The sequence below is a fragment of the Embiotoca jacksoni genome, unplaced genomic scaffold (assembly GCF_022577435.1).
Source record: "Embiotoca jacksoni isolate LCO1_2020_lvr unplaced genomic scaffold, fEmbJac1.0.p SCAF_6, whole genome shotgun sequence".
NCBI classification, from domain to species: domain Eukaryota; kingdom Metazoa; phylum Chordata; class Actinopteri; family Embiotocidae; genus Embiotoca; species Embiotoca jacksoni.
Genome location: NW_027185414.1, coordinates 14,802,358 through 14,815,976, shown reverse-complemented (window position 1 = coordinate 14,815,976; position 13,619 = coordinate 14,802,358). Strand labels below are relative to the sequence as shown.

Here is a 13,619-nt window from a genome sequence, read left to right as displayed (position 1 = left end):
ACACACACACACACACACACACACACACACACACACACACACACACACACAAAGTAAACAGTTGGGCCACTCCAAGCCAGCCCCCCCACATCCAGTGTTTCCATCTGCTCTCACCTGGCAGGATCAAAAAGAGCACACTTCCCACAAACTTACAAAGAATCAATACTTCCTCCAGCAAATCAGAGCAGTCACAGTCTCAGTCCTAGCTCCACATAAACTGTGCTCAAAGTACTGTACACTGAAAGAAAGAATCCACAGAGCAAAAATTCAAAAAGAAATTACTGACCTTACTGTCTTTTTTCTCTCTTTTCTCTCTGACGTCCAATCCTCTCTTTTTCTTCTGCTGGTTCTTGTCCTCTAAACCTCTAGTCTAAGTAAGTCATGCAGGAGCTGCTTCCTGCTCCTGCTCAGCCCTACGCCACTGTATTAGTCTGATTTCACACTCTGCAGCCTAGCCTCCCGTCCTGAAGGGGACGGTGAATGTGCTGCTTATTTAGAAGCCGGCGCACACTACCTGGGCTTGTAGGCAGCTGTTTAAAGCACGAGGAACATCCAGGGTGCATAATACCCCCCTACACACCCCCACCCCCCCCCCCCCCCCCCACACACACACGCACGCACACACACACACACACACACACACACACACACACACACACACACACACACACACACACACACACACACACGCGCATCTTCTCTCTCCCTCTTGCTCAAACACACACGCATACACTCACTAGTTGGCTGGCTCACAAGACACAGACACACGCACATGAGCAAAGTGAAATACACACACACATGCAAGCAGTCTGTCAGAGGTCTCTCTACCTTGGCTGGGATAGCAGGCAGTGTGAGAGTACACAGGCACACTGAGATGGGCTGGCCGCTCCGTTCTGTCTCCTTCTCTCTAAGTGTTTAGAAGACAATTTCAACAAGGGATTGCTCCCAATCTACTAGGGTGATCCACATGGATGAGTTATAATATGCTTGCCACTCTCTCCCTCTCTCGTACCCCCCCCCCCCCCCCTTCTTCCTCTGTTCCCTCTCTCTCGTTCTCTGTCTCACTCTCTTACTCCCTCTCTCTCTCTCTCTCTCACTCTTTCGCTCTCATGCTCGTTGTTTTAGCCTATTATCGAGCCGTCACCGATTTCAGTTCAGAAGGAAAGCCTTCCCTTCTTGGATTCTATATTTCTTCTCTCTCTGGATGTGCATGAGATGGGGCCAAAGACTGACTCCACCTGAATGCGTATTAGTAAAATGCATTATTTATTACAAAGCTGCATTCATTTTTTTTTTTTCTTTCTGATATGCCGGTGGACACGCGGGGGAAGGGAGCAGTGGTGACAACTGCATCAGCAGCGAAGGGGTGTGTTTGTGATATGTGTGTTTGGGGGAGGCTGGGGTGGCGGCAGAGGGTGGAGATGAGGGGTCAGGATTTGGGATAGCGGGGGTCTGAAGGGAGGTGAAAAGAATACATAAGATGTGCTTTTTAATTTATTTATTTATTCAGTGGCTGGGATTGCCTTATCATCCAGGATGCTGCTTAATGACATCACTGCTGGCTCCAAGCTGTCCCAAATCACACTGCCACTCATTTTTTCATCAAAATGACTTATTGCACTGTGTGTGTGTGTGTGTGTGTGTGTGTGTGTGTGTGTGTGTGTGTGTGTGTGTGTGGTGTGGTGTGTGTGTGTGTGTGTGTGTGTGTGTGTGTGTGTGTGTGTGCATCAGTGAGTGAGTAACAGAGAAACAGAAAGGTAAAGTGGAAGAGTGAAGTGAACGATCACAAAAAATGTTTGAATCAAAATCACAGCTTACTTGTAAAGACAATATTGAAAAATTAAATCAATAAAAATTAAATCTATTAAGTATGAGTTATGTTAAAATAGACTGTAATTTCAATATGTTCATTAATGAACTTTGTCAAGATGGGTAAAATGGATATTTATAAATTCATAATTAAAATGCTCCAACTATTTCACTTCCTGCAATTTAAAAAGCTGTGTACTGAAAGGTTTTTTTTGTTTTTGTTTTTATAAAACAATGATTTGGGGATTTTTTTTTTTTTTTTTTTTTATGACTACCAGATTATTTTAATTGTGTTGCATGTAAAGTAATTACATTATTCACTTTAACATAAAGGCACTTTCTTTCTACAACAGGATGTATCATAAGAATTCTACACCCTTCAGTCATTTTTTGTAAATTTATATAATTAATTACTTATATAATTAATCATCTGAAGGAACCAAGTTTTAGCCAATAAACTTAATTGATCAGTTCAAAACAACACACTAAAAACCATTAAAAAAAAAAAAACTTTTACTGAAATTTGAAATATAGAAAGGCAGACAACACCTGCATTTCTATAATAACAATTATTTATAAATATTATGGAAGATTAAAGGAAAGCCATGACACAACTTCTGACCTTTTGGTAAGCTTTTTCAGTTTCCTTTAAAATACGAAAAGGTCTTAAAAGGTGTAATAAATAAATACACTATATTAATGCCACTTTGAGATGACATTAAAACAAACAAAAACTTGAATTATCATCCCAGGTTTTCTGCAGATTAAATGCAGAGCATGAAAATTTCAAATTTGGGCCTCATCAACCATAAATCTGTGACACTGTGTCAAAATACACTTACAAAAACTCTTTCACCCCTTTCATTCCAGTCTTGTTTGTTTTACAGACTAAACATGTGCTAAACTAACTTAAAGAAAATACACAAGGCTTCAGAATATATACATATATATATATATTTTTTTTATTTTTTATTTTTTTTTATTTTTATTATTATAGTGTTACTTATATTTACTGCTGATATAAAATGAATTTAATTTTTTTTTATTACGAAACAATGAGTGAGATCCAGTTGTTTTGAGTTCCTATGGACAGAATGGGGTGAATGGCCAAAGGTTGGTCAGTGTGGGGCCTGGACTCACAGAGGGAGGGAGGCTGGAAATGGCTGTGTAAGCCGGAGTTGCCACGCCAGTCAACAGGCTGCTGCAATATGCACCCATGGGGGCAAACAGCCAGGCAGGAGTCATGACTGCAGAGTGGACCCCCAAGACTCTGTCAGCACTATCAGCCTTCGCTCTCTCCCGCAGCAGGAGAAACAGACGGACACAACAGAAACTCCATCCAGCAGATCATTCCTTATGTAGGCTGCTAACCTCCGCTGTGTACCTAATGGTCATTTTCACCACACACATCCAATCTAAACTGAAACAGATTTAATCTCCCTCATAAAAGATTCAAACAACAAGACATTTAACAACTAATGCACACACAGGTGCTCAATTTAAAATCTGCAAAACATATTCGAAGTTAATTGTTTACACAATTCATGACTATCCATGTGATACCCACTGTGCTGCACTTTATTATACATAAGTCTAATTCAGTCTACGGTTGTCTGTCCCGAATCGAGACCATTAACTGCTTGGTCCTCAGCCACATGATGCCCATCTACTGTACCTGCAAAGGGAAATGATGTGGCCCAAGGCCCAGCCGGGCCATTCTATCACTGCCATTAGGTCTTAAGTAGAACTGGAAAATTACTCCATTGGCATTAGCAGTCCATCTCAATCATTTTAATACCATCATAATCATGAGAATTTCTAATATTATTTTTAAAAGCCTTAGTAAGAAAAAAGGAATTTCATTTCCTTTGCTAACTACCTTAAATTGAGAGAGACTAAGTGAATGGAGAAGAAAGTGATATCTTGAGAGAGAGAAAGAAAGGTGATCAAGTGTCGCCTCAACCCCCACCCCACCCCCACCCCACCCCACACACAGACACACACACACTCACTTCTTCTGTGCTCCACCACTCTCACACTGCCGTCTGTCTGCAGCACCTCTGTGCCCTGCCAGCCTCACCAACTTACAAGTCAAAGAGATGGGACAAGACAATTCATATTAATGAGTGCACTGGTTTAACTATGTGACTGTAAAAGCAGCCTCCTTCACACACCTGTCATGTGCTCTCCTTAACCTCAGCACCCCATCTGACCACGGTAAACCTGCCCTCGAGGTGTTCGGATAGCCTCTCCGTGTGCATCATATTCCAGACATGAAGCCATGAAACATCACTAAACACTCTTAAAAGTTAATGTTTCCTCCTTTCCTCTCCTCTGTTTTTCAACTTTCAATTTTCCTGAATAGCATTATTATGTTTTATTAATATCTTTGAATTATTACTCATTTTCCTCTTAAAATGGAGTGCTTTAATTCACATTTGAAGTACTCATCAAGGCTGTGCAGTGAAATGAATGTGGAAGGATACATTATATTTGCAAAAATGCAAAGGGTGAATTAAAAATATATAACAACACTAAAATATTAACTATTAATTTCAAAAAGATAATTTGCCAAGTAAAAAAAAACCTTTTCATTACTTGTATGACTTTCTTTCTTTTTTAAGTGTACCTCTGATGCTGGCTTTTTGAATAATATGTAATTATCTTGTACTGACTATTCACCTGCGTATCAAACTGAATATTTTATGAAGATTATATTTTTACAATGAGACAGCACCATGCATGTTTACTTTCATGAACACAGAGCACAGAATGGACATGGGTGCAGCAGGATAGTTCTGTGTAAAATTCACAACCAATGCAGTTTAAGATGGGGCTTCAGTCAAAAATAGAAAAAATAGCACAAAATCAAAAGAGGTCCTAACATGATAGATTCAACTATCACTCCATGTTCACTCTTCATGTTTTTTTGTTTTTTTTTTACAATAGTGAACTCTAATTCCCATGATCACCCTTGAAAGCGTGACCTTGTGCTGTGTGACAGGAGATAGCCACAGCATGAAGACAGGACGGCACTTATCATCAAGGGACGAGGTGGCTGTTTAATTTCACACCACCAGTGGCTAAAACCCCTGTTAGTGTGGAGCGCCACAATGGCAGCTACACTGGGGGAGCAGATGTCCTCGTGAAGGGGTGTAAAGAGGGAGGAGGTTGGGTTGGGAGAAGGGCAGGAGGGAGGTAGGAAAGATGGTGTGGTGGCAGGTGTATGTGCGCGTGTTGTGCTGTAGCCAAGTATTGTACTCAGAGCAGAGTCTGACCTCCGCGCGCATGCCCAGAAAAACAGCACTCTCTGTCTTTCATACGCGCAAAAACAGCACAAATAAACACACACATGGTCACCGCGGCATTTGATCGTGCTTATGGGCTATAATTAAAGGTAGCAGGATGAGCACAAAGGTACACAAACTGAAGAAGACAAGGCGAGAGCAACGGTGCAGATGTGATGGAGGTGGTGCGTGAGGGGAGAGTTTTGCAGCGCAGCTCCACACATGCCAAAATCACTGAGAGCCCAATTGCTTTCTGAAGAGCTTTCCATTGTCTGCAGTGATGAACTTGAGCTCTGGCCTCCAACCCAGGGGTCTTTCTGTCTAATCCTGAGTGCCCCTGGCTCCCCTGCACAGCCACTCCCTCAAACCTTGTATACACACACACACACACACACACACACACACACACACACACACACACACACACACACACCCTTCAACTGGCTCCTGACATGACTGCAGGGTTGAACAGTGACCAGCGAATCCCAACACAGCTGAATATAAAACACAGTAATGAGCGGGGCAAGAAAATGGCTTCTCTCTCAAACATGGCTGCTTACTGATGGCCAGACACAAGCCAGGGAGAAAAAGGTCACCTCTCTCATCTTTTTGTACACCCTTCCCTCCCCCCCACACATCTTGTATTGCAGTGATATTTTTTTTTTCTTCCTATATTCTTTTTCTCTCCCCCACTTTTTCATCTCTTGCCTCCCTCCCAACACATCCTATTTTCCCTCCCTGGTCATTCTCCTCATCCCCTTTCGTATGCGGATGTAGGCTTATTATTCAAGAGATAAAGGAAGGGGATCTTGGGAAGAGACAGGTGGCTGCATCAGAGTGATGAGAAAATTGCAAAAGTGAAATCCAGCTTCCAAAAAAACCTCTTCTTCACGGAAGGTAATAAAAAAAAAAAAAGAAGGGAAATAAAAATAACCGTGGCCCTTCTCCACTTTGGTCCAACTCAGCAGGAAAAGGAGCAACCCCCACTCTCATCCCTCCCCAGTACGATCTCAAATCCCCTCTGAGCACTGCAGTCCAGTCAGATATATTCATTTTTCCTCACATACTCCCCCAGTGTCATTTTTCTCTATTTTCTCCATCGGTTGGTTATGCACAGAATGTTCCAAATGCATTTTGACTGCTTGATTTCTATTTTCATAATATCGGAACATCAAGTTAAAGAATATAAATGTTTATTCAGCAGAGTGGGGAGCGCTGGTATATGGGTGCAGTGGCTCTTGGGGGAGAGAGCCCATGCTAAATCGGTAAATCACTCCATCTGGAAGATGAACGGCATGTTTTGGAGTTCATTGCCTTTCGTCTCGGGCGAGTGATCGGTGCAGCGGCAGGCCCAGCAGGCTGGAGCGGAGGTGTCTGCTGATGTGGATGGTTACAGAGGGATAATGAAGCGGCGACCGGGGGCTTGGCCGTGTTCTGTTCGCCCTGTCCACCCCGCTGTGAAAGGGCCCGCTGCCGAACGCAGCTATTAGCCCGTCCTCGTTCTGAACCATCATAAGGCCTTCGACTGAAATGCTCCTTGAAAAATGCTTAGGTGTGAAAATGGTCGAGTCCTTTGCGACTTTCATCTTTTCATTCATCAGTCAGCACCATGTTAGACTGTTCCACTACTCACTATGAATAACTGAAGAAAAACCTTCCAAGACCATCACACCCATTTCCTATCTTTCATCTCCCACCCTTCTTTGACAGACAGCTTGCCAATCTAAGTTTATCGACTGCAGAAAAGGTATAAATTACTAAAACAAGCTGTCCAACACATTCAGCAACATACTAACTACTTAGTTGAAAACACATAGCAGCATTAAACTTTCAGAAGAAAAGTTGGTCTTCATCTCCTGCTTTGAGAACATTTAGTACCACCATAAGCTTCAAACAACCCCTGATGTACACAAAAAATTTTTTACATGTTGCTTTCTTGATGTATATTTGTGTCTGTGCCAAAAATGAATACCCTTACTCCCTCAGATAAAACAGATAGATAAATAGAGTACTACTAGATATGCAGTGGTTTCAACTACACTTGAGTTGCCTGAGGAGTTTTGACACAGGTCAAAACAACTGAAACAAGAATAGTGAAGATGTTTCTTCATGATCACAACAGTTTAAAAGTTTTGCACTCTAAGACTAACCTCAATGTACTACTCAGAAATGCCATAGCTGTAGCTCAGTTTACAGTCATCATTTGTAAATGTAAATATGTTTTGACATTTGGGGCAATGTACACTTGTGTTACATTTCAACCAAAATTTGTTTTGAACATTAATGGCATTATAAAGATGTGCTTTTTGATTTTATTACAGCACCAAAAGTAATGCACAAAGTTTTCTCCTCGGTCGCCGTTTATTCTTTTTCATTTCATAGTTGTGTTTTAACACAACAGTAAGATGTACAGGAAGTGCAGTAATCTTAAGTATTTAATAAATTCTGTGCTGAAAATGTTAAAATGTGCATCATCCCAAAGATGTCAGTTCTTTTTATTTATGTAAAATATATTTACAAATACAATAGATTTTGCACTGCATTGAGCTGTTTTAGCAGATCTCCACACAATGACTGTCACTGGTTCGACATTGTAAACCACAGGCACGTGATAAAACACACGTCTGACCAAATATTCAATCTACCACAAGTTTGCCAATAGTCCCACTCTTCTCACCTGCACCTCAAATTGGGATGTGAGGCACAACACATTTAAATAAGTTGATGGAGTTTATCAAAATGACAGGCAATTAGACTTGCTCTGACCACGGCTTTGCATGCTAAATGAGAGTCATTTGAGTGGTTGGAGCCGTACATGTTATATAAAAGAGAGTGAGAGTTGTGGAGCTCCATTCCTGCTTGTGGACAGCCCTAAATTAAATATCCCCAAAGTCCATTAGGCTAAACAGCCTGAGGAAAGACTTTGTCTCACCATAGAAAAATGACAGTAAACTCAGGCAATCATGCCGCCAATCAATTATGCATGAATTATATTTTTCTTAGACTGTGTAAAATGTCTTATGTTAATTCCCCTAGGTATACAGTACAATGCCCATTACTTTCAAAGCATGTATCCATATGCATATCGTCTAAATGAGCGTTTTCCTAAAGATTTATCAGCCCCATGCTGCCAACTGGAATGAAAACACTGAGGATGAGTTGTGATTCCTCCATATCAACTATTAACTGGAGGAGCCACAGGCAAAGCTCGGAGGCGCTCAGTGCTGATAACCTACATGGCTGTAAATCTAGTGATAGAAAACCTCCCCAGAAAATATCAAGGTGTGCCAGTAAACTCTTTCATAGTAGCTGCAGCATGTGAGATGGGAAAAAACAAGATGATGAGACAGGAACGGAGAGAGAAAGAGAAAGAGACGTGACAGAGAGAGGCTGAGCTGGGAGGGAGGGAGGAGGGTTCGCCTTGACCTGACCTGTCTCGGCTGTGGGCCTGTTGAGCCAGTGAATAGTGGAGTCCCTGAGGTCCGCGTCGTGGCCCAGATCTCTGATAATGACCTCTGTGTGGCCATGATAGTAGGAGACAGGTATTGGCAGGCCCGCTAACCAGTGTCAGTGAGGTGCCAATAATTGGTCAGTGTGTTAATAACAAGTGACCTCGTGGCCTCTGTAAACTGACCAGCCTGTGTTAGAGAGGAGTGAGTCAGCGCACAGGTGAATGTGTTCAACTTTTAATCTAAAGACAGCGAGAAATACGTTTTAAAAAATTGAATGATTCATTTGTAAAATATAGTTATATTTTTCGAAATATACACAAATGCTTTTACAGACTATGAAAAATCGACTAAATCTGCATCAATTTCCATCAGTCTGAAACAATTCAGATATTTACACATGGACAAACATGCCTCCTGCTCTCCTTTCTAACTTCCCTGACAGCTCCTGATGATCCCCATTGGCCTCCTCTTATATTACATGCAACACAATCCACCCCGACACACTAATTTGTTTTCTTTGGCTCTTTTTCTGTTTCAGTGTGTAACTGAGCCCTTGAATATATACAGATTTAATAGAGCTAATAGAATCATTATCAAATTCAGATCAATATAAATTTAGCCCCAGTGCCCATAAAAGGCAGCAATATTGAAATACAACACTGTCTGTGCTCTTTCATTCTTCCGCCTACAACTGACGCTTGCTGCCATCAGACATGAATTACCAGACAGGCACATTACAGCTAATAAGACTCTCACAAAACACCATTTATTAATGCATGAGCGAGTCTTTGATCTTGGGGAAACTTTCATAGGGAAAGCAGTAATCACTGTACCTCAGACAACACAATAAGATGCTTCCCATTACCTTGAAAAAGTCAACAGTGTGGCTGAGGTCAAATCAACCTCAGCCTGTACAGCATGTCTCTGAGGGGAGGGACAATGCCAGGCTGCCACAGCTCGGCTACATAAAGCTGCTTTTCTCTACAGTCCAATAATATTTTTTTCATTTCGTCAATCAAACCTTTTAAAGCATGAATCAGCCAGTATTTAGTCCAGAAGTGACACACACAAGGTTCTAGTTAGGGTATACAATAAAGATTATTCAATTATATTGATCAAAATAACAGACCAAAGGATGAAATTTGTTTTTCAGCACAACAATGATTAATATAAGCCTATCAATCATAATAGGTCTCATTTAAATTCCAGTCTTAGCTGTGAAATTAATGAATATGTTTTATAATGTATAATTTTAGTCCATTAATACAATTTAACAAGGGGTGTAACATTTTCATTTTAAAGCATTTTTCTTTAGACAATGTATTCTTATTTTTCATAAGGAAATCTGACGAATAAATTTGAAAGACACAAAAATCTATTAAGAAAATAATAATAATTCAAAAGCATCATACTGCATGCTATCATCCTTGTTACCAACACTAACAAAGTCACTTTCCTGTACACTTTTTCACACTGCATTCAGTTTGATAAACTCAAGGAAAGTTAACTTTCCTGGTTTAAGAGGAATCAATATTCTGAAAGTCTTTCCATCGTTTCAGCACACCTCTCAGTAACGGTATTAGACCCCCTCACAAATGATCCATTGCAGGAAAATTTTGGTTTAACTTCTATTCCAATGACCAAGATTTTGACAGAGCCTGTCACATTATAAAGTCTGAACATAGTTACAAGAATTGCGAATGATACCTGTGATTGAATTTTATTGAAGTGGTCAGCAAGTAGCTCATTCCCCACAGAAAGCCCCGGGGCCTGAAGGTGGTCAGTGGGGAGCAGCTTCACAACACTACTCACTACTGCACGATATAGTGAACGGGAGGAAAAGCAGAAGAGAGGACCCCCATTTGAGAGACAGCGCCACTGCAAATTCATGACAAGGGGAATATATTCCCAGTTCAGCCGGGATCCATTGCTCATTCTCCATCATGGCATGTATGAGTTCTCACAAAGCATGCTCACAGTAAAACAGGTACACACAAACACAGGGTCATGTGTACCGTTGAAACTTAAAGCTGAACATGTGTAGGCCCAAGAGCATTTGGTATGACTTTACATATAATTATTTATTATAATTATTACCCCTAAAGCTAAAATGAGTCTTATTCCATGAATCTTCAAGTATGTTAGTTTACTGTAACTGAAAGGAAAAGAAAGACAAAAAGGATGACATAAAAACAGAGAAATGAAAGTTATAAAGTTGTTAAAGTTTGAGAGGTATGAGGCCTAGAAAAAACATATTCTGAATATAAAAAAGATCAATTTAAAGAGGAAAAAAAAAATGTGACTTCTGAAAAAAAAACTGTTTTGGAAATTGATTAAATTAATGTTGTCCATTTCTGCAAACTATGATGAGAGTATTTGGTATGAATGAAATGAAATTACCAAAATCACATTAAACAGAATTTGTCGTTTTTTTTTTTAATTTTTATTGAAAACTCAAACAGTGTAACACCTCATCAGCTTATACACTGAATTATGAAATCCAAAAACTATCACTCACAGAAAAGCGACTTTTCCCCATCTTGAACACAAAGCTGCACTCAGTATGAGAGATTGTTTTTTTGACCCCTTTTGCAAGAGAATGCTAATCAACCTAAAGGGTCGGGTGGGGTCAGGTCTGGACAGAGACGACATCCCAAACTGGTCACAACAAATGCAGAGGAACATCTGCTCTCTGTGCGTCACACAAAGCTGTCCCCTCGGAGCCCCTCGCAGCCCTCCAGAGCCTGGGAACGGCTCAAAGTCAAGGGCAGTCTCCACAGCCCAAGTGCTGACTGGACACTGCAGCAGTCGTCCACTGGGCTAAAGAAACCACCACAAAAATGACTAAAATATTTTGATTTTCAACAGGAACAAATTACAGTTGATTCTAATGATGGATTTTATTGTAGTTATCTAAACATTGTAATTATTTTTCAATGCATTCCCTAAGTTGGCCATAGTGAGACCAAACTGACTGAGGCTTGTCTGATCCGGAGAGATTAAAAAAAAAAAGGTTGAGGATAAGCTGCAAAGGGCCAGGGTGCTGGTAATTTAGCTGAACAAGAGGCACCTTTGAATGTGCATGTACTACATTACACACATGCTGCCCTGATGAAAGAGAGATCTCCCCGAGACACTTTCACTCTCTTTCCTCAGCGGCCTAACAATATGCTTGAAAGAAACCGTCAAATGATGTCAATAGTTGGATCAATATCCCGGGATGTCTCCGCTTTCCCTGAAGCAAATGACGAGCATTACACAGCACCTCCTGGGCAGAGCTCTTACCACACCTCCAGTGGCTACAGTACGTACTGTATTGCCGTTGCTGAGGGATGGCTGATGCATGTCTCTCGTCAAAGACATCACCACATGCGTGCCACATTTCCCCTGTCTGTCTAATGTGCTGCTGATCTACACCTGCTGGGCCCAGGGTTGCATAGGTATACGCTATTTGCTGACAACATCAATCACTCAGCAGGCCTTATTATTGCCATTTAAAATACATTTAAGACGATTCACTGCAGCCAGTGTCCAACTCGGCATGGACGCAGTGGTACTGATGCATTGCTGTGAAGAATGCTTCACAGTGGTGGCTTGGTTGTGAACAGATGGGAACCCTTGTGCTATGAGTTTTATTCCTATGGGTAAGCAAAAGTCTTTTAATAAAAGCAAAGCATCATCATCAATCATCGACATCCAAATAAGTACATTAATTGTAGTTTGTTTTTCCCCTGCAGAAGCACTCCAAAGATGTCAGCCCTTAACAATCTCAATGTCAGCAAGCCTGACCAGCCCATTGGGGAGTAATCTATAGAGGGGACTGAGCTGATACATGCTCCTAAGCTCTAAGGTGAGCTTAGTAATAGACACAGTCACTTTAATTCCCCTTCAATTCTCAGCTAAAATTGAAAGCTGCCAAATGCAGCCTTAATTACACACCACCCAATCAGAGCTTTAGTGTAACCCAGTGCTTGCTTACCCCCCCCCCCCCCCCCCCCCCCTCCGATCCACCCTCTGAAGAATGAAAGTAATGCATCCCCCCTGAGGTCTACACTATATTTCACTGAGGGAGTAAACAGGTCTGGAGGATATGAGATGGATATATTATGTATATAGGAAGCAAGTGTGAGATTTAAGTAGGAACCTGCTTGGTCAGCACAGAGTGTTCTGGAAATGCAAGCAGATCAAGGAACAAGCAGGATTATGGATCTCCCCTTGTATGTAACTGGGCAAGGTCTATTGACCCAAATTTAATTATTTTAGCCTCCACCTATTCCCTTTCCCCTTCCTGTTCCCTTTACAGTGACGTGCATCTCTTTCTGTAAAAGACAATGCTCTTAATATCCAGTGGTAGTTTGTTTACACTCACATAGTTATACTTATATTACTTTTTATACATATTTTCTGTCATTTATGGTGCTTAAATACATCTCATGCATGTTTTAGCTTTTAGTCCCAAAATCAAATATGTAACACACATCTAATCATAAGCAAAACTATGACTTCAACATCTGAATAAATATTGGTCGTCCCTCTGTTTGTTCCTCTGCTGTGAACTGATTCTTGTCTATTGTATATTAAAGGCATCTCCTCTGGGCGCACGAATAAACCAGGGACGTCTGAAGGCAACCACAGTCACACAGCTATTTTCCATCCTCTCTAATCATGTGATCAGGGTGTCGGCACCACATCCTCAGCGGGAGGGGCCAAGCAGCACTAAGCTCACCACCATTTTGTGTGGGTACCTGGCTCCTTTTGTGTGAGTACCTGGTTTATACGTTTACCTGTATACGTGTTAATAATTTACAACAGGCCACGCATCATGTGTGATGTGCTTCATTCAGTTTGGTTTTGTAAAGGGGAATGCATGATGGGCACGTTGCTAAAAGGAACATGAGCGGATGCTGCAGACAAAACATCACGGGGTATCGGTGTGCCCCGAACTGCTGCCCATTCTGGATTTCATGTCGTGTATTTTCCTCCTCTCTCCTCTCTCCTGGCTATGCTCCCGACAGACCCCTCTCCTCCCTGCCTTTCGATGTGTGAGGCACATATGGTGAAGTGAAATTGC

The 13,619-nt window shown here is 41.3% G+C and overlaps 1 protein-coding gene across 2 annotated transcripts in view; it reads right to left on the bottom strand.

Moving 5' to 3' along the window:
* Positions 1 to 849, bottom strand: part of zfhx3b (zinc finger homeobox 3b) — a 207,213-nt gene extending 206,364 nt beyond the window's left edge. Inside the window, exon 1 of one of the 2 annotated variants that reach the window (XM_069174378.1) lies at positions 829 to 849. The gene's annotated coding sequence lies outside the window, so the exon portion shown is untranslated. Of the gene's footprint in view, positions 1 to 286; positions 362 to 828 lie in introns of those variants that run through there. The other variant, XM_069174377.1, reaches the window with a different exon arrangement.
* Between the last annotated feature and the right edge of the window lie 12,770 nt (positions 850 to 13,619).